General features: G+C 38.6%; 1 protein-coding gene across 1 annotated transcript in view; it reads right to left on the bottom strand.

Annotated features, from left to right (window-relative positions):
* The window catches only part of TTBK2 (tau tubulin kinase 2), a 91,154-nt gene extending 70,118 nt beyond the window's left edge, over window positions 1-21,036 (bottom strand). The window contains exon 1 of the mRNA XM_086748751.1: window positions 21,015-21,036. The gene's annotated coding sequence lies outside the window, so the exon portion shown is untranslated. The remainder of the gene's footprint in view (window positions 1-21,014) is intronic.
* Between the last annotated feature and the right edge of the window lie 82 nt (window positions 21,037-21,118).

Genomic DNA, 21,118 nt, shown 5'->3' with positions numbered 1-21,118 from the left:
AATTTTAGAAAGCTCCAGCATGTCCTGTATCGCACCGAAGCAGATGAGTAGTTACTGACATACAGTGAAGATACAAGTTTTCCCTTACTCATTTCACAGATTAATCCTTTAGCAGTGCAGTTCCATAGGTGGTAGTATGGTTATTTTCTGCACAATGAAAATTTTTTTATAATTCTCCTAAAAAAAAAAAATACCACCTATTTTAATTGCAATGTATGTCATAAAATTCTATATTCATTCAGTCATCAGTTTCCTTATCAGACAAGTTTGTCAGATCAGAGGAAATGTGTAAAATAACAGGATTATCCGAATTGAAGGCAATGAGCCCTCTGGCAAATTTATTTCCAGGTGACAGTTCACAGAATAACTAGGACAACACAATGAGTACAGACTTTGTTCCATAACACAAGGCTTTCCCTGGGATCTGATCACAGTATAATGTAAGAACAGTTAAAGGAGGGTTAGTGCCTATATCCAGAATTTAATATTGTACAAACAGCATCCATTATTTAAAACTCTTCTACCCACTTAACTGCTTTTAACTACATATTATCCACACAAAAGACTCCTTTAATTTACCCCAACCAAGTATACTACAAGATTATATGCTATTAGAAAACAACAGTGCAAAACTTCCAGAAAAGAAGTCAAATTTCTAAAAGTTTATTCTAGCTCAGCAAGGAAAGACAATCATTTTATGCAATTCATGTGCATGTATATAAGTTCTTTAGAGATGGCCCTAAACTAAAGCCAATCTCTGCTTAGCAGTCTTTGTAGATGTTTAAATCCAGATCTAAGGTTGAGAAAGTAACACAGACAATTTTGGCTGAATTAAGGTACTGTAAGTTTCAGGACAAAGCAAGTAAGGACAGAAGATTACTTCTGTTCCGTAGAAAGACAAAATATATGTCCTGTTGTGTTCCCTGTGGAATAACATTAACCTTTTGCTATTGGGAACTATCTATGCTTATTAAGAGCTCTATCTTCCTGCCTTCAGTTCATTTAAGAAACTAGTAAATTAACTGGAATCTACCAAAGTTGCTTTCCACTTCTGTACTTTCTACTTTTGAGCAGAAGAACTTAAAGGAACACAGAAAAGTTTAACAAGTCAGCATAAAGAGAAAATCATAATTCCGCATGTCAATGAGAAAACTAAGACCTTGACCTAAATTTCCAACTGTACTGGTTGTGAAGAAAATCTTTTTAAAAATTCTACACATAACTAACGCTATTTTAGGTTTTCCTATCTCAAGCTTTTGGGTGCCAAAATACTTATCACCACTTGCAGATTCCAGGTGTGAAAAGCTCCCAACTGTCTTGCATGCTATTGCCAAAGGTTCTAGATTTCCTTCTGGCAACTTCTGCACTTACAGCTATGTTGTTATTACAAAAGTGGGAATATTTTCTCAGCTTGAAGACAGAGTTACAAACATAACATTTAGTTTCAAGATAGCAGCCTTATTTTAAAAACATGTATTTCAAGCTACTACACTATTTCCAGTTTGCAAGAGAATTCAGGACCAAAATGTTGCAAAAACGCACGTAAAGCAAAGTTTATGGAAGGAGTATACAACCTTTTATTAAACCAACTGATGCAGGTGGCAAAACCATACAAGTTTTAGGCACACAAACCCTTCTTCAAATCCTAAATAGAATGAGCAACCTTAAAATTAAATTGAACTTGAAAGCAATTACACTGAAGTAAACTTCATTATGTTTCTTGATTAGATCAAGTGAGATAAAATGTACTCGATACCTTGCCATAAAGAAAGGGAAGCACCTGGGTATGGCCGTGACAGGAAGAGACTATAGCGTTGTGGCTTGTATGAGAAACACAGCATGTAATTTATTGGTCGGGAAGAATCAGACTGAGTCATAAAACAAAAACTCTATTTAATCTATTATATTATTGCCATGGTATTTTTCAGACAAGTGAGTTAATTTCCTAATTTGATCTGTTACACAATTATACAAAGACTTATGTCAGAACAAGAGAAAGAATGGAAGTTAGCTGTGGAGGATAGGGAAAGGCAGAGTACTGTTGTGCTTTCAACTCAAACCAGTTGTCCAACTACAACCTCAGCTGTAGAGCCTTCAACACTAATGTGGAAACCTAACCCTTTGGAGAGGTTAACTTCATTTCAAATAATACTGTATTATTCTCAGATTTTTTCCATAACTCAGAGTGAGTTCCAAATAAAAAAGAGGCTTGTGAAACCTTATTAATTACTACAAAATTAACTGAAAACACTAAAACTGTCATTTGTTTTAAAAAAATTGAAGAGAGTTGTATTTCTGTATATTAGATTCACTATAACTGTTGTGATATTTACAACAAACCTAAATGGAATTAGAAGATATTTTTTTTTCTATTACAAGAATCTGTTTTACTTGTCATAAAAATCTTCTTCAATGAAACCAGTTCTCTAATCACTTACATGAAGTGAAAAATATTTTTAAACACATAAATGGAAAAGTCAGTTCTGTCATTACCTAAATTACACAGTGTCACAATAATTATTTTTCAAGATCCTTGTAAAATTTTCATTGCAAAAGAGTTAAGTGATAGCGAAGTGTAGTCTTGAACACTGATACAAAGACAGCTTGAAGTAAAAAAAAAAGTAAGATATTTTAAATAGTGACATAGTAACATAATATCAAACTATTTATACTCTGGACATATCAGCAAAATAAAAATCTTTGTTTCCAGTTTTTTTTTTAATGTTGGAATAGTCAGTTACCTTCTTAGGATACAGAATATTAATAGATTACCATCAATGTCACTAACTTTATAAACCAAGGAATAACATAAATTGATCCTTTAAGATACTCTTAAGAATTGCCCTTTCCACTAGTACTATCTATTTCTATTATTTGATAAATCAATTTTCTCAGTAAGGAAAAACATAAAGGCAGACCTACAACACACAACTACAGAAGGCAAGAAGGCAAACAATACACTGCTCTGAGGAATTTCTTCCAAAGCCTATGCTAGGAGAAAAGTTGCTGCTAAAGACTGTGCAAGAATGATGCAAGAGCAAATATACAACTAACAGCTATTAACTTCTGAACGCTTAAACCAGGGAATTTGATTGAGCTTACACACTGCAGGGGGTCTACCAAACTCTGACAGGCTTTGGCCTTCTCGATGAGGGGAATGCAACAGCCATCCTGTCACACAATGCAGCCATCCCAGAAAGAGTTAAGGAGGAAAGATGTGCCATCACATTACGGTTTATGCAGGAGACACTCAGTATATTCAAGGAAGATTCAAGGAAGCGTCAAACAAGTCAAGCACAAAGTGAAGACAAAAAAAGCCACTTTGTGCTGACCCTCATGCCGAAACCAACTCAGCACGGATGCCAACATCCCTAGCACCAGCAAGTAGGAGACAGCCACATCAAGTGAGCTCTTATGAAATGCCAAATGACATGAGAGGTGGGAAACAGCTTGGTGTTTGGCTATGCTGAAGGAAGGTGGCACTAAGGCAGCTAAAAAAAACATACAAGCTACTGCCAGCAGAACAGCACAAGCTCAGAGGGACTCTCTACAGTGCCTGGAGTCTCTCTTGTTCACACAATATTCCACAATTATAACATGGGCTCAGGCAATATTGAATCTGGCAGCACAATCCACAAAAACAAAGGAGATGGGTGGCTCATCTAGGATTGCCTGACCAGTCTGCCCCTAAAAAAAAACCAAAACATTTGTGCTGGGAACTTTCAAGGTACCAGGGCTAGAGTCAACAACATGACTTGACCAGAGCACGCACTTGCATTGTAGCAGTAGTTGAAAGCAGCTTCAAGCAACAGTGACTGAAGCTCCTAATTGGAGGTCATTCAGGGTTAAACTTAAGCTGCTAATTGGAGGTCCTTCAGGGTTTGAAATGGGAGATAGGTATTAAAAAACTGAAATGGAACTTTGGCAAAGGCACTTAAAGTTGGGACAAGTCCAAAAATACCAACTTAATTTACAGCAGAACAAAATTAGGTCAGACAGTAGAAAAGTAAATAGCATGGACAGCTAATCACAAGAGCAGATAGGCTGTGTTAGATCAAAAATCCACCCAGCCCAATCTCCTGTCTCTGACCATTGCCAGCAGCAGACATCTAAGGAAGAATATAAGGACACAGAAAGCACATAGTCACACTTTCCCAGACTATTTTCTGAGGATATAGCAAGCTGGGGCAGAAAACAGTTTGAGCCAAAGATGGTATTTAAGATTTTTCATCTCTGAGTTCATCAGATCTTTTCTGAACCCATAAAAGCTTTTAGCATCCATAACACTCTACTGCAAGTAAATGGTAACTTAATTCCATGCTGTGGGAAAAAAGCATATATTTGTTTCCAATTTGTCTTCTACTAGTTACTTTTGAGGTTCACTGTCTCTTGTACTGGAAGGAAGAGTTCACAGTTGCTCCCTGTCCAACTCTTAGTCCTATACAGGAAATACACTGCTACCATATGCCTCCTCATTTATCTCTTCAACTATTCAGTCTTTTGCTAATTTTTATCACCATCTGTGTCCTTTTTCCAGTTCCACTACATCCCCTCCGAGATGTGGAGACCAGCATTTATTAGGCACTGCTATTTTCAGAGAACCTGCAAGACCTCATTCCAGAGAAGTATGCTCATCACCGTGTAAATTTTAAAATTATTTTTCCCTACATTAATTGCTTTATGATAATTTTCATTTATCATTACCTCAGAGTTGCAAGATCTTTCTCCAGCTCTTCCCTGTCTTGATCTTCACTAATTTTAACATCCTTGTGTCACCAGACTTAGTTACTTCAGTATTTGCATCCTTTCTAGATCATCTGTGAATACACAGTACAGCACAGAGACCTGTATTTTTTAGGCTGACAAGCTATCATTTATCAAGCTCAATATGTACATTTTTAATCCAGGTTCCATTAAATATATGTATATATATACACACAATTCTGCACAAATTATTCGCATATAGAAGATCATGACTCAGGTTTTCTCTCTGGATCATTAATGCCTCTGCTTTCAAATTTTGCAACGGATTCCCTGGATATCTAAACACAATCTGTCTTCAAAAGATCACTACTCAGCACGTGACATAATTAATGGTCACGGTTTTTTGGAGATACTGCCTGACCATATCTACCATTTCTGTTCTATTTTGCTCTTGCAAACCAAGCAGTCTCTCATACATAGACCAAGTAGGAAGCAAAGCATAAAATATCAATTAAGACTTGAAAAAGTCAAAAGAAAGACAACATGAACGAACAGCAGGTTAAGAGAATTTCTAAGGAGAAAAAAAAAAGCAAATAATAAAAAGAAATTGTAAATTACAGCAAGCACAACAGAGACAAAGCAAAATAGACCGAGGAAGACAAATAAAATACATTAAAACTAATAATAAATCTTTCTTCAGACAATGGGAATAGAAAGCTTGCCAGAGAATATGTAGGACCAATAAACGGTCAGGGTATAAAGGTGCATTCAAAGAAGGTAGGACTGCAAGACAGAAGCCCAGTGATCTTTTGCACTGTGTTGACAGTGGAAAAAAAATGAGAAAATATCCAGGAAGAAACACTTCTTTTTGAAAAGAATAAAAAAAAAAAATGCCTTAAATAGAAGTGACTGAAGAAAGGAATAGAGAATAAAGAAAACGAATTGAAAGTAATATCACCGATGCCAGATTATATTTAGGTAGGTTTAAAAGAAACTTAAGAATTAAATAGCTGATCTATTTATGATGGTACATAACCTCTCATTTATACCTGCACTGGCACATAAGGATTGGAGTGTGGCAAATATATTGCCAATTTTTAAAAAAGGTTACATGGGACATTCAGTAAGCTTCAGGCCTGGAAGTCCAGTATTTGTACCCAGCAAATTAGTAGAAACTGTAACGATGAATAGAATTACTGAATGCTTGAATAAAAGTGACATAGGAAGACAACAAGGCTTTGATAAAACAAAATGCCATCTTCCAAATCTCCGAGTTCTTAAGAGATAGACAGTCATGTGGGCAAGAATTATAAAATCATAGAACGGTTAGGACTGGAAGGGACCTTCAAGGGTCTTCTAGTCCAACCCCCCTGCAAGGAGCAGGGACATCTCCAACCAGATCAGGTTGCTCAGAGCCCCATCCAACCTGGCCTTGAACGTTTCCAGGGATGGGGCTTCCACCACCTCTCTGGGCAACCTGTGCCAGTCTTCAACCACCCTCAGTGCAAAAAAAATATGTTTTCCTAATACCTAATCTAAATATACTTCCCTCTATTTTGAAAGCATTACCCCTTGTCCTATCACAACAGGCCCTACTGAAGAGTTCCTCCCCATCTTTCCTATAAGCCCCCTTGAGGTACTGGAAGGCTCCCCGGAGCCTCCTCTTCTCCAGGCTGAACAGCCCCAACTCTCTCAGCCTGTCCTCATAGGAAAGGTGCCCCAGCCCTCTTATCATCTTCGTAGCCTCCTCTGGACCTTCTCCAACTGGTCCATGTCCTTCTGATGTTGGGGGCTCCAGAGCTGGATGCAGTACTCCAGGTGGGGTCTCACCAGGGCAGAGTAGAGGGGCAGAACCACCTCCCTCGACCTGCTGGCCATGCTCCTCTTGATGCAGCCCAGGATGCGGTTGGCCTTCTGGGCCACAAGAGCAAATTGCCGGCTCATGTTGAGCTTCTCATCCACCAGCACTCCCAAGTCCTCCTCAGGGCTGCTCTCGATCCATTCTCCACCCAGCCTGTATTTGTGCATGGAATTACCATGACCCAGCTGCAGGACCTTGCACTTGGCCTGGCTGAACTTCATGAGGTTCTCACAGGCCCACCTCTCCAGCCTGTCAAGGTCCCTCTGGATGGCATCCCTTCCCTCCAGTGTGTCGACGGCACCACACAGCTTGGTGTCATAAGCAAACTTACTGAGGGTGCACTCAATCCCACTGTCCGTGTCGCCGACAAAGATGTTGAACAGGGCCGGGCCCAACACGGACCCCTGAGGAACGCCACTCGTCATCGGTCTTCACTTGGACATTGAGCCATTGACCACCACTCTCTGAGGGGGGCCATCCAGCCAGTTCCCTATCCACCGAGTGGTCCATCATTCAAACCCATGTCTCTCCAGTTTAGAGAGAAGGATGTCAAGTGGGACAGTGTCAAATGCCTGCACAAGTTCAGGTAGATGACATCAGTCAGTCGTTCCTTGTCCACCATTGCTATAACCCTGTCATAGAAGGCCACCAAATTGGTGAGGCACAATCTGCCCTTGGTGAAGCCATGTTGGCTGTCACCAAACACCTCCTTGTTCTCCATGTGCCTTAGCATGGTTCCCAGGAGAATCTGCTCCATGACCTTGCCAGGCACAGAGGTGAGGCTGACTGGCCTGTAGTTCCCCACGTCTTCCTTGTTCCCCTTTTTAAAAATGGGGGTTATGTTACCCTCTTCCAGTCAGCAGGGACCTCACCAGACCACCACGATTTCTCAAATACGATGGCCAGCAGCTTGGCAACTTCATCCATGAGTTCCCTCAGGACCCGTGGATGCATCTTATCGGGCCCCAAGGACTTGTGCACCTTCAGGTTCCTCAGATGTTCCCAAACCTGCTCTTCCGCTACAGTAGGTGGTTCTTCATTCTCCCAGTACCTGCTTTCGCCTTCCACAACTTGGGTGGCATGACAAGAGCCCTTATCGGTCAAGGCTGAGGCAAAAAAAGTCATTAAGCACCTCTAATAAAGGTGCATCAAACCACTCTGCAAACAGTAATGAAATTATGCTGATTTAATAACTTGCAACTATAGTACAGGCCTGCTACTTTGAATGAACTTCCATATTTACTGATCTTTTTTTACTTATGATTGAAGCAGAATGGTCCTTTTTAAATTTGGTATTACACAGAGCAAGCTTGTGATCCTGTGAACCAGTAAAATTAGAAACATACTCCTCAGCTGGAGTATTACACAGAATAATAAACCTTTAAAAAATGATTTTCCATGTATCTTTTAAAAAACGTTAACTTCTATAAAAAAAGATGAAAGGAGACACAGCTTTGAGCAGTCACAGTGTATGTGGGATTTGAAGCAATTTTAACTATAGCAGAGATCAAACCATTCATAGACTAGTAAATACATCTCAGTTTTGGTAATATTAATCCATCAATGTTCATTATGTTTTAATAGTTAGGACAACATTTAGATTCTTATGTAAATATCATACAGTTTCTCATAACACCGCTTTTGCTAAAATCCCATGTGGCAATACTGTAAAGTTTTAAATTATACCTACTGCTATAGAAAAACGTTAGGCTATTCATAGAATATGCTATTACAGTAAAAGATTTTCAAACACTAAAAGGTACAGTGTTATCAAAACTGCTTGATATCATATAATCATACTCAAATGATATCACAGCTAAGTATAGCTACTTTAATTACAACAACTGTTTTGCTTAATTCAAAAAAAATCAGAATCAGTTTTAAAAGTAATTTTTAAGTTTTTCCCTATTTATGTTGCACTGGCAATTTACATCACATGACAGAAAGACTCTTTCAAATTTTGGCAGCTGACACACAGTTTTTTAAAACCTTTCTAAAACTAGAGATTCAGTTCACAAACCAGATGGATATTACTAAGAGTGCTTAGAAGCACATCATTTTTTGCTAATTCTATTCTACCAACAGACTGCACAAAAACTTCCTCGGCTCTTGAAACCTGCAGAATAGCCTGCCACAGGATCTCACCCATTCATTCTCTGAATAAGCTGAAGTCTGCTCTTCTCAAGACCAACGTCCCTATTCTGCTTCTCACTGTCCTTACTTCCCTTTGGTCTTAACCCACTGTCTCATGATCACTGCAGCCAAAGCTGCCATCAGACTTCACATGTGTGACCAGTTCTTCTTTATTCCTGAGTAACAGGTCCAGGAGGGCACTGCCCCTAGTAAATTCATCCAGCACAACAAAAACCTATCCTTAATACTCCAGACATCACAATCAAGTCTTTTTTTTCTTCTCTCTTAAATGCCTCACTTACTTCTCAATGATTTTTCTCAATAGGTCTAAACACTCCTCAGTCAATGGGGAGCCTTATGCATGTGTAGAACTGAGCTAGTAGAAATTTAAAGCGTGGCATGACTTAATAGTGGTGATCACAAGCAGATGACCCTCCAGAGCTGTAAGGATCATTAATATCTTCCACACATTGTCCAGGTGGAAACCGCAAATTTGTCTTATGCATGAGCTCATACATCCCTTATAATTTTTCCATTACTTTTCCCTACATATGCCAAAGAAGTCACACCAAGTGCATCCATGCCAACCCTAAAAAGACAATTCTGTTATCTCTGCTGTTATCTCACCATGTGACTTTGCTACACAACTTCAATGTGGTAAAACACATACTACAGCTAATTGGTCAAAGATATTGATTAGACAAGGGATGAGTTTTCCTCCCTGTATCTGGCTTCAAAAAAGACTTGGAAACATCTCTAATCACTACACTCAAACAATTCTACAGCTTGGATGCAGAGAAACCACACATGAATACGCATCTCCTAACCTCAAGGCTATCTTTCTCCTAATAAAGCTGGTGCAAGTATTCAGGGTCAGATTTTTAACAATGAAAATTCACAGAATGCATTTGACCTCATTGACAATCAGGTACAGCAATGCTAAAGTTTGAATACAAAGAAAACTTTCATTTAAAAACTGTTTGTTACCTCTGGCAGCAGCTACACATATGACAGTGATTTTTCTATAGGTGATAGGACAAAAATTTTAGGCTGTCAAGATCTGAGCAGCAAGAGAAGCAAGGGTATAAAGAGCCACAACAACTGCAATTTTCGTACCTACTTTAGGTAGGTTACTTCAGGGAACTTTCAATACTGTATTCAATTTACCAAAAAGTCTCTCAGGAATAGCCAGAGTAATTTACAATGTAAAGCTGACGAAAAAAAAAAAAGGAGAAAAGAATTCCTATAATTCCTATTCCTCACATAATTCCTCTAATTCTATTGCCATTTGATATGACATTCACACATCTTAACTTTTCACTTTTCTAAACGGTTTGAAGCAGATATTCCTCAACATAATTTCAGGAGGCATCTCTGAATGATAGCTAAGTTGTAATCTTTGCTGCCTTTCCCACAAGAAACACATTAGAGAGGCAAATCCTGATTACATACAATACCATGCAGGCTTTTTTGTTCAATTACTGGATTAAGACTTTGTTTTCCTAATTACATTCAGCACATATGCACCTGTTTTTGGCCTGGCACTACCAGCATGCAATAAAGAACGATATAGAGATTTCTACATTGTTTGCTAGAGGAGTCAACACACACTTTTGCTGACATAGAACTTCCTCCCCCAAGAGGACTAAGCTTTTACCACATTATTAAATATTTAAAATCCTGCAAGTCCCTTCAGCATAGGGAAAAAAAACCACAGTATAAGTATGCTTTTTAATCCATTTGTTGGTCATTATCAGCTGTCAAATCTGACAAAAGGAATACCTGTCTTTGGAAAAATCTGTTGAGCTAAGGTAACTGGTGATGGGAATAACAAGAGAAGAGACTGGAGTCTCAGGTGCATTTTCAGAAGTTTTACTTAAGTGTTGAGGACTGCAGTATTGAAGTGTAAAAAGTGTTTTTTATTTGCTTCAGTCCAGTAGCTAGTAATAAGAGTTCAATAACTACTTGCAATTGTTCAGTAACCATTTTAAAGCTGAGAAATTAAAAAAGGATGCGAGAGGCTTACATCTTACTTTTAAGGAATAAAAAAGCACCTATGGATAGAGCAACAGTCATACTCTCAAAAAAGGGAAGTAGTTCAATCTGCTAACTAGAGATTACTTTTTTGTGTGTGGAAAAAACAATTGCCATGCATATGGCGACACATAAGACATTAAGCAAACTTACGAAAACATGCCATGGATTTAAACAAAAAAAATTCATATAAATTATTTTCCATGGCCATGTTTAGGGACTATACAATCCAATTCACACATACAAAGTCTAACTAAATAAAAATAAACCAATCCTCTATTTTTTGACTCTTCTACAAGAGTACATCTTGTACATCTACAGCTGCCTCCCTCAGGTTCTCTTACTTATTCACTCTGATTCTTTGCTCTAGCCTGTGCAGCATTGCTCCGCACTGCACAGAACAGCAGTCATCTCAAGAAATTCAGGCTCTTGTCTGAGAGCCATGGAGTCCTCACAGCAGAAAGGCATCCAAACCTCTCACCAGGAAAGGCCTGAGGAAAAGCAATCAGATGGGAAAAGGGGAGAAGGAGGAACATAACAGATGTTCAAAATACCTTCTAGCACAGCATTCCTTTGTCTTGCTTCTCTCCCAGTTCTTGTTACTACTTCCTCATAATTTCTAATGAGGCCACCAAAGCTTGTACCTTCTGCTCTGCATCAAGACTCGGAGGTATATTTTCATAACAGCAAAAATTAATGCAGGGAATCAGAAATACAGTATTCTTTATAATACTGCTATACCAACATACTTTGCAATAAAAAATATTACATAACATACTTTTTAAATATACGTTTTTACATACACACGTGTGATTTCACATTATAAACACACATACATGTTTACATTATTTACATATATATTATATGTACATTGCATATACACTACTATACATATTTTATGGGAATATAGAACTTCATAATTGTATCAGTGAGGATTCATGCCTTTAACTACAACTGCCTACAGAAAATGGCAGCAAATTTTGCAATGTAGCTACATATAGATGCAAATGAATATGCTCTGATTCTTATTACATGGGGGAATGTATTTGTAAAAGTGAATTACTAAAATGAGGAGGTTTATGTTTAATAATAATTAAAAAATGGTGCTATCACTAATCATCTTTAAGGTAGACAAGAAATACCAGAGTGGTCTAGGGAAGAAGACAGAACACAGAAATTAGTGGGAAGTGAAGGAAAAACTAAAACTAGGATCTCTAATAAGCTAAAAGTTGTTTATAGATGTTAGTGCTCTTTTCCAGATTCATCTTTGGAGGCTGTTTTGTAGGATTCTCTTGAGGCCTGAGCTGAGTTCACAAAACAGGTGTTTTGTGAACACTGTTAAGCTACAGGCATTGTATGTTTTTGCCCTTTATACACGGTCTGAAAGTTTACTGTGATGTAGTGACAGCTCAGGTTTCACTTTATAATGAAACTTTGTAGAAACATACTGGAAAACTTTATATATCTCTTGCTCGGGGATGGTATAGATATATTTGGCTGACAGGGAATCTGCTTCTGATTATGAACTTAGCACGACTGGGGCTGTTAAAAAGCCAGGAGCAGTGGTTTTGTGAAAACTTGTTTCCCAGTTGAGTCTTCTTTCGGTACAGGTAGCAATTGCATAAAGATTTTCAGTGCAAGTCCCAGTATATAATGTAATGTAAAAACGAGACGCTACAGCCCGTGGCAGCCGCCTTTGTGTCACGAAGTAATGAACTCCTTGCCTGGTGCCTGGGCAGCTCTCGGAAACAAGGGCACCCTCTCTCCCTCCCTCCCATTCACTCTCCAGGCCCAGTCAGGGTTGGGGAAGCCAGGTGCAGCAACATAGGATGAGTTACCCAGAACGGTCAGAGACCCACATGATGGTTATGCATCTCCTATTCCCACAGTAAATATTAGTCAGATGCTACTCAGTTAGACAGGTTGATAAGAACGCATTTAAGTAACTTGTATTTTAATAGGAACTTCCACAGACATTTCTGAGCTACCAATGCAGATTCCAACGGACCCCTGAAACACAGAGACCTCCAGAAGACAATTAATGTTCGTAAGGATAAATAAAATTACTCTACTACTACAGACCATCAGCTTGATATCAATTCCAGGCAAAATAGAGGACTTGAGTATTAAAGAATTAAAGGAAGACAATACTATTACTGCCACTCAACTGAAGTTCCCCTTCTTGTCAAACTAACATTCTGCAACATTACTAGTTTGCCCTATAAAGAGGTATTATGGCACTCCTACCTTTGTAAGACATCTAACTTTGTACCACACAGCACAGTCTGTTTTTAAGAAACTAAAATAGCAGAAAATCAATAGATCACACATTAAATATTAGGTCTCAAAATATAACTGTAAGTTAACTGAACTAATATTTCTCTAATTAGTCCCATAAGAATCAGTTCCTGACTTTACACTGAAACATTTTTTCCTCGGGAAAAAAAAAGGATAAAGTGTGTAGTTGATATTGAGATGAGGAAGTGGTAGAGAACAAACTACATCAATTGTTTAATGGACTGCAAACTACACATGTTCCAACTCAGATAAAAGAAGACATTATACCTCAAGGAGAAAAGAATAAATGGCAACATCACCTAACACGATACAGATAATCAGTCACTTCCGATAAATGCATCTGTTAAGGCTATGACAACTACAGATGAGTTGGCAAATAAACACTAAGGTAACATCTCTCTATCTGCTCGTTGTGGGATCGCTGCTGGAACATTATATCCAGTTCTAGTGCTCACATTTCAAGAAAATATCTATTTTTCTAAACAAAGAGATATAGAAAAACAAATTATTAAAATACTGGAGAATATGTATTAAGTGTCAAAATTATGAAGCTCAGTTCCTTCAGATTATCTAATAAAAAATGCTTTAGTCTAACAATTACAAGAGATCTTCATTCTGACATAGAAAATCATACCAGTAAAAGGTTGATCCTCTAGATTATTTACAAACAAATAAAGATCTCCAAGATCTTTAATTTTAGTTAATAAAGATATTCTTCTATTAGAACACTTAATTAATTATTTCAGTGGATTCCTCATTGCTGACAATTCTTAAAAGACAACAGAACGATTTTCCAAATTATACGCTCTTATTCAACTACTGTTAGCACACATAATTCTGAGAAGTCCTAGGGAAGCTGGTGTTACGCACAAAGTTAGCCTCAATAACCACAACAGTTCCCTCTGTCTTAAAGCAGTCAGGCTGAGATATGTGATTAGTTTTTTATCTTTGAAAATTAACTACAAAAGTATATTTCATTATGAAAATATGATTATTCCAAGCCAATGTAGTATGCTGAGACTGCCCTAAATCCACAAAAGTACTTCTCAACAGTGCAGCAATCAGCTGAAAGAATATAGCATGTCAGAACGATAAGGCATAAGAATCAGTAAGTTTATCTATTTTAAACATGGGGGTCAATAGACTCTCAAGTTATATGAATTTCTTACACATTTGAAGGGCTAATAGTGTAAGCTCAGACTTTAACTATCTGTCAAACAAATGCAAAACTATTCCTAAGAACATAACAGCAACGGTTCCCAAAAACCATTACAGTCTTTCATTTCATTCTTACTTAAATAATAAAAAGTATTATGTATTGGTATTACATGTTTTAAGAAATATTGGCTGCATGTAAATAAAGACATTATACACCATATCTCTCAGAATTAAAGCCTGGGCTTTAAAAATAATTCCAGTTATACTGTTGACCTATAACCTGCCACATTTGTATATTTTGAATGTTTAAACAATCTATACAAATAAAATGTCTAAAACTAGAAGAAATTTTACTTCAGATTGACTGAGTGCAGATCTAATTTTGTAGATATCAAAACAGTAATACATAACAACATAATGCCAAAAGTGTAATAACCCTAAAATAGTAACAGTATTCTATAGGTTCTTGAATTTACTTATAAGAAACATAATTCTATCAACACAAGTTATAAGCTTGCGTGCTTTTTTTAAATACACCAATAGTCATTAAATTTGCTTTAAGAATATTCAGTTCTAAACTGTGGTGAGATACTGCTTCGTTTTGTGGTTATTATTTAAACAAAACTGAATTTCTACTCTGTAAGAGAACATAATGGATATGCACTCCTATAGCAAGCAGGGTTATGAGATTGCTACTGAGAAACGGGAAACATACAATGAGATGGGTGAAATCAGTGTACATTTTTTTTATTAATACTAGGAACTATAATAGTAATAATATAGATAATGAAGAAGAATACAGTTATTAGTATTCCTAAGACCAAGATTCGAGCTTTTAGCTCTTTCAGAGCAAGAAATACAAGAGCACATTGTACACAAGCAGCATCTACTGCAGGGCTACTCGTACGGCAGGCCCCTGGTCCTGATTCAGACCATAAATCAATTCTGTCCAAACCTTTACTCCAGGAAAAAAAAAAATATTTCAGGGAGCTGTTACTTGTCGATGCAGGTCCTCACAATAGAATTGATTTATTACCTACCAACTCCAACAAGCCAGCCGAAGTACAGCTGCTCCCTGATTGCAGGGGGAGTCAAGGGAAAATTGACTCATCAAGGAAAGGTTAGTCCAGTCTTTGGCGAGACGTACAGAAGCACAGCCACATGACTGAGGTATCCCAGGCTCAAAATTAATTAAATGCATAAGAACAACATGGGCAACAGGCAGAAACGTCCAGCGTGAATTTAGCATCCAGCCCAAATTTGCTTCTGATCAACAGGGGAGGGAGTGCAACATTGCCTCGAAGCAGCCTTACAGATAAAATGTTCCTCTTCCTCTTGCCTCCTCCCCAAGCTGACAATAGGGAGAACGACCCATCAGCTGAGCACCCAGGCTACAGAAATAGAAAGGATCTAGTTATGACTACTACCTTAGCTAGACCTTCAGGGTGAAGTTGCACATAAGAGCATGACCTAGCAAGACTTATAAAACTATTTCGGCAAAAAAAAGCAATATAAGCAACTCCTTCCTTACAATCATTCTCTGTCAAGTTAGCGAGAATGGAGCCTCTTTCCTGCATCCATACGCTTTACTGTGGGAGGCTCATTACTTGCTCCTCAGCTTCAGCATCAATTTCTTAGTTCTTGCCTAGTCAAGACAAGAACTGTCTGGGTTAGCTAGTATATTCTTCCCACAAGACCAATAAATACTTTCTTCACATTGATCTATCTTGTGATTCTTTCATGATTTTTCTCCATCGAGACAAACAGTTAAACAGGTTTCCCAACTGGAAACACCATCTTGCTCAAAACTGTAAAACTGCAATTTCACCCAAATCACCATTATTATCATAGTAATCCCTAGAGCCTGACAGCAAATAAACTTCATGCAGAAAAAGAATCGTGATCCAATATCAATTCCTCTCGTCCAGCTTTCAGAGTACAACACGCCAATATGTTCTAGGTTGACTTTGCTTCGGGTATTATACTTTGATTTCATAGCCTACTGGAAATGGAAAATCAAAGTGTCACATATGAAGGCAACGCATTCAATGAAACTTGAGGAGTAGAACAGTCATTCCTCATCTAACACAATTTCAATCATTTGATGTTGCCCGTTCTGGATTTATTTAACTCAGGAAGCTGACAAATGGAAAGACAGGAAAATAATTTATTAGTTCAAGTCAGTAAATAACTCAATATAACATTATTTAAAAGAAAATAACAATACAAATACATTCTAAAAAGCCACTAGTTTGATGCTGAAAACAAGTATGCTCTATTTATAGATCACTCTCACCCTTTTTTTTATATATATACTTCAATGCTGTGAAGCTAAACAGACACACTTAATTTGCTCGGAAGCCACACTGCTCACCGAGCGGCACATAAAGCATTACCACAGCAGCAAACTTAGCAGCTGCAACAAGACACATCCTGCTGATACGCCACACAACAAAGCAACCTCATTCTTACTACGTTGACAAGGAATATCGTAAGTGTTGCTAAAAGCCTCACAAAACTCTTGAGAGACTGCACGACAGAAGCAACAAATGTTACTTGAGAATTACCTGGGAAGTGACAGGGAGCAGAATGAACCCCTTCTTTCAGAATCAATAAGCAGTTGTTGCCTGGAGACAATTCCCAAGTACTGAAAAGACGCAAACTCCACAGGGCAAGATCTTTCGTAACTGTGGATAAGTCCAGTGGAACTGCTCCATTAACACAGGATACAATTTTTGTGTAACTTCAGTTGTGAGAGGAGTGCATCAAAAATGTAATAATTTTTTTTCCCACTTAAACAGGCCAGGAGAACACCAATTTTGATCATTTCAGTTTTTCCCCCATGCTAGCTCCAGACAGTAACTTGTCCCTGCAACAAGTAACAAATCCCTTTGCAATATCCAGAAATAAAAAAAATGGCCTCATGTTAAAAACACTTCACACCTTTTACAAGCTCTCAAAGCAAGTTCAGCATATCTTACCCTTTCCTTACACATCGGACAGTTTTGTACTGGAAAAAATTACTTTCCTCCTCAATACCATCAGTGAGCTGGTTAGCTTCATCCATGAAAACCCAGCCAGCCTCCAACTCTTCCAACTCCTCAGAAGTTTCTCCTGCACTCAAACGCAAGGCTAAGCAACATACACACATTTCTCTGAAAGGAAGAATTACCAGATGAAGTTTCTCATCGGTGCAAATAACCTAATTCTCAATAATCGATTAATCTCTTCAGACACAAAGCAACAGCATGAAACAGCATTTGAGCAATGCCCTTCACCTCAGAATTGCTGTTAACCATGTAGTACAAGAACCACAGAAAATAATGCCTGAACATAACAACGAACACATTTCTGAATACTTAACAAGACATAGCTTTGTTAAAAACACTGGAGACTTCTTCAGTTTCCCAGTTTGCCCTCCTCAAGGTTTTCAGAGATTTGTCTCCATTAATTGAAAAACAAATTAGCAGAATAAGTTAATCAAAGTTATGACTTGCACAACAACTCAAAAATGGGGAAAAGATACTCATCAGATCAAGATGTGAAGTGTCGAAAGTCAGATTTTATTGTTTGAGTTTTCCACTACTTACGTTTCAAGATTAGTGTCCTATAAGCTAATACAGAAAAAAAACAGGCTATAAATTTAAACTGCCAAGAACGACACCTCAGTTTCATAAGCAGCTTAGAAAAAATGTGCATTACCAAACTCCCTCAAAAGCACACTACTTAACATAGCACTGAAGGGGGAGGAAAGAAAAAAAAATCCCACTCTAAAATTTTAAGAAATAATAAAGTTTTAAAGGATAAGTAAAAGATTAGATTATATTTTCAAATTAGTAATTTTTAAAAAACATACAAGATAAAGTATACAGTTACTAAAAGCCACGTCATATAGTATTCAATGTTTCCAACAAAGAGAGGGTAGTTAACTTTTATTCTACCACTGTGTGACACAGAATACAGTACAACCATTAAAGCAGTCTATTAGTGCATGGAAAGCCGAAAAATGAAACTGCTCCATTTAGTACTCTCTCATCCAACTGAAATATTTTTTTATTTCCTCTTCCTAAAGTTAACATGTTTAATTCCCATTTAAGTAGCCTAGACACTGAACTGTTAAACAAAAGAAAAACAAACAAAAAGATTAGCCATTTTAACAAGTTTCTTTCATCCCAATCATGAAAAAGAAATCAAGTCAATACTAAGTAATTTTTTAAACACAACATGATCTGTAGCTCTTGGATTCCCTAATGCACACCTTGCATTTTGTCCATTTTGCATGGTTTAATTCTTGCCCATCTATACTTCAACAGCTGGCCCATCAGACCGATCTGCTAGATCCATGGCGCAATACACTTCTCTGTGAGATCAATCAAGCGAAGCTCAGGTTTCTCTGCTGCGAGGAGAGAGTCCTTTGACAGCTAGAAAGAGAAAGGAAGGACAGCCGCTGGTCCACGTACAACAACGCATCCCTGCGAGACCACTACGAATGCTGGTGTGTTTTACTGAAAAGGCAGCTGTTTCTCCTCCCCTCCAGCCAAACACAAAGGCTTTGTGTAGTGCTTTCCCAGAGCAGGAGAAAGAGACAACACAACACACAGGAATACACAGAAACTATCAATCTCCTGTTGTAGAGTACCCATTCATTCCCACTAGATAAACAAGTCTTAGCTAATACAGAAAACACAGAAGTATATTAATAAACCATATAGTGCAACTTCACATGCTAAGCAAATTTTTTTACCTTCTGTACACAAATATCTAGAACTTGAAGAAGCTGATTGTTTAGAAACGAGTTTTGAACAGGGAAAACTCCACTCATCTCTCTCTTTTGTAATACTCAAAAATCTTTCTTGATTCTATCTGTCACATTGGAAAAATCTCTCTGGAATTTGTGATGTTAGAGGTAACAGAGCCTGCAGCACACAACAGCAGTACAGAGATTACACTAAACCTAACCAACGTCACGATATTCCCATCACTCAGTTTGCTCCTCTCACTCTAACCCCATCATTTCCAAAACAGGAAGTTTAAAAATGATGCTGAACTTCAAGAGCACAATGGTACATCAGAAATATATCAGGTAAGGACAAAGTATCTGTCAGAGATAATGGATTCCATCCTCACATTTTTTAAACTATGATATGTTGATGCACTATTTTCAAAATAACTTTTGACCAATGAACATACATACTACTGTAGTTAAACTTTCCTATATATAATTTTTTTACAAGCCAAAAAAAATGTTAATAAGCATACTTCTGGTTTAACAAGTTAAGAAAGTTTAAATACTTTGTCAAATGTAATTCACACTGTAAAACAAAGGAATCATCATCAATAAAGTATCCCGTGCAATTTAACACAGAATAAAAATGTTGGCTATCTTTGTACCATGAGTTCACATCATTAAGACTCCCCCAAAAATTTCTGAAATCAAACAAGAGCAGCAAAATAACCTCTAATCTTTTGTTTTCTCAGACACAACAGCTAAAATGAACTAACATACCTACAAGCACAGCATGCGTTCAACAGAGGCATGGCATTAACTACACAGAATATATATTCTACACCTTTCTTCCAGAACCACAACATGGAAACTAATCACCCACTCTAAGGCTAATGCAATTTTAAAATAAACAGAGTATGTTTTATTTTAGGGCTCTCAATCTTCCTGTCAATTACTAATTCTGAACATTTAAGCTAAAATTCAACTGTTTCTGCCTGTTCAGCCTAACTAAGAAAGTCATTAAAACCTATTTTATAACTTGTTTTCTATAGTCCTTTGCAGCTTAATTATAAAAATGGTAGAAGGTTCTCAGAAAGGCTGTGCTATAGTCAGGGGTCTTTCCTTTGTGTCCATCTCCTCCCCCCACCCAGGATAATACATTAATATTATTAATGTTTGCAAATCCATCCCCGTTCACACTAGCAGTTGTTCCCAACTGCTCTGGCTCACACCAGACGTTACAAACCCTGTACTGATCTTTGTCCTCTCCTTGCTTTCGCTCTAGAGTGACAACAGAAGTCCAAGGATGCAGTTGCAGCTCCAGAGATCATCTGCAGACTTAGAACAAGGCATTTCTGCATCTCCTCTTCCTAAAAGCTAAAAGTATGTACAATAATGCTTTTATAATTTCTTCCATATGCAGGTTATATCTTTACTATTGTCACCACAGCGAGTGCATCCGTGGCCTAGCCCAGCGTATCTGTATTCATATATTGATGCAACTGCTGTTCATGGCTCCAGCACTTAAAGCGCCAGACGGCTGACAGACCGATTCCCCATCCAGCCTTGCCCACACACACATCCGTTACACGCACGCCACGATTAAGAACTGGAAATTTAGATGCCGCAATTTTAAACCAAAGATGTTTCCCGGTCAGAAGACGTAAATATCTGTACCGTGTGCCTTCTTGCAGCAAGTGGGAGGGACCAAAAGAAAAAAAAAAAAAATCTCGTGCCTATAAATTTGAATTCTCCGTAGAGGCCGGGGCGGCGATGACGGCTGCTGGAGCCCACGGGAGCTGCCGACCTTAACCCCACCGAAAGGACTGCCACGTCCTGGCTGCGCACCCCCGCTGCCTCGGGCAGGCCGTGCAACGGAGCTCCCGCGCCCCGCACACTCCCCTCTCCCCCGAGGGGAGAAACTGCGACGCGGCACCCACGCAGCAGCCAGGCCGGTGGCGAGGGCTCGGCCGGCGGAGCCCGAGGCCCGGGCCGCGCCCCGCTGAGGTGCCCGAGGCGCCCCCCCCGGGGACCCCGCCGCCCGCCTGCTGGGGCGCGCAGGGGTAACGGCGGCCGCCGCGCAGCGCCGCGTCTCCTCACCTGGAACGGGGCCGAGGCGGCGGTGGCGGCGGCTCGCCGGGGTGGCACGGCGACCCCTGAGGAGCCCGGCGCCCCCGGGCCGTCGCGGGGGATGGTCTGCGCGG

The sequence above is a fragment of the Chlamydotis macqueenii genome, chromosome 5 (genome assembly GCF_036417535.1).
Source record: "Chlamydotis macqueenii isolate bChlMac1 chromosome 5, bChlMac1.mat, whole genome shotgun sequence".
Classification (NCBI taxonomy): Eukaryota; Metazoa; Chordata; class Aves; order Otidiformes; family Otididae; genus Chlamydotis; species Chlamydotis macqueenii.
This window is presented reverse-complemented; position numbering and strand designations above follow the sequence as displayed.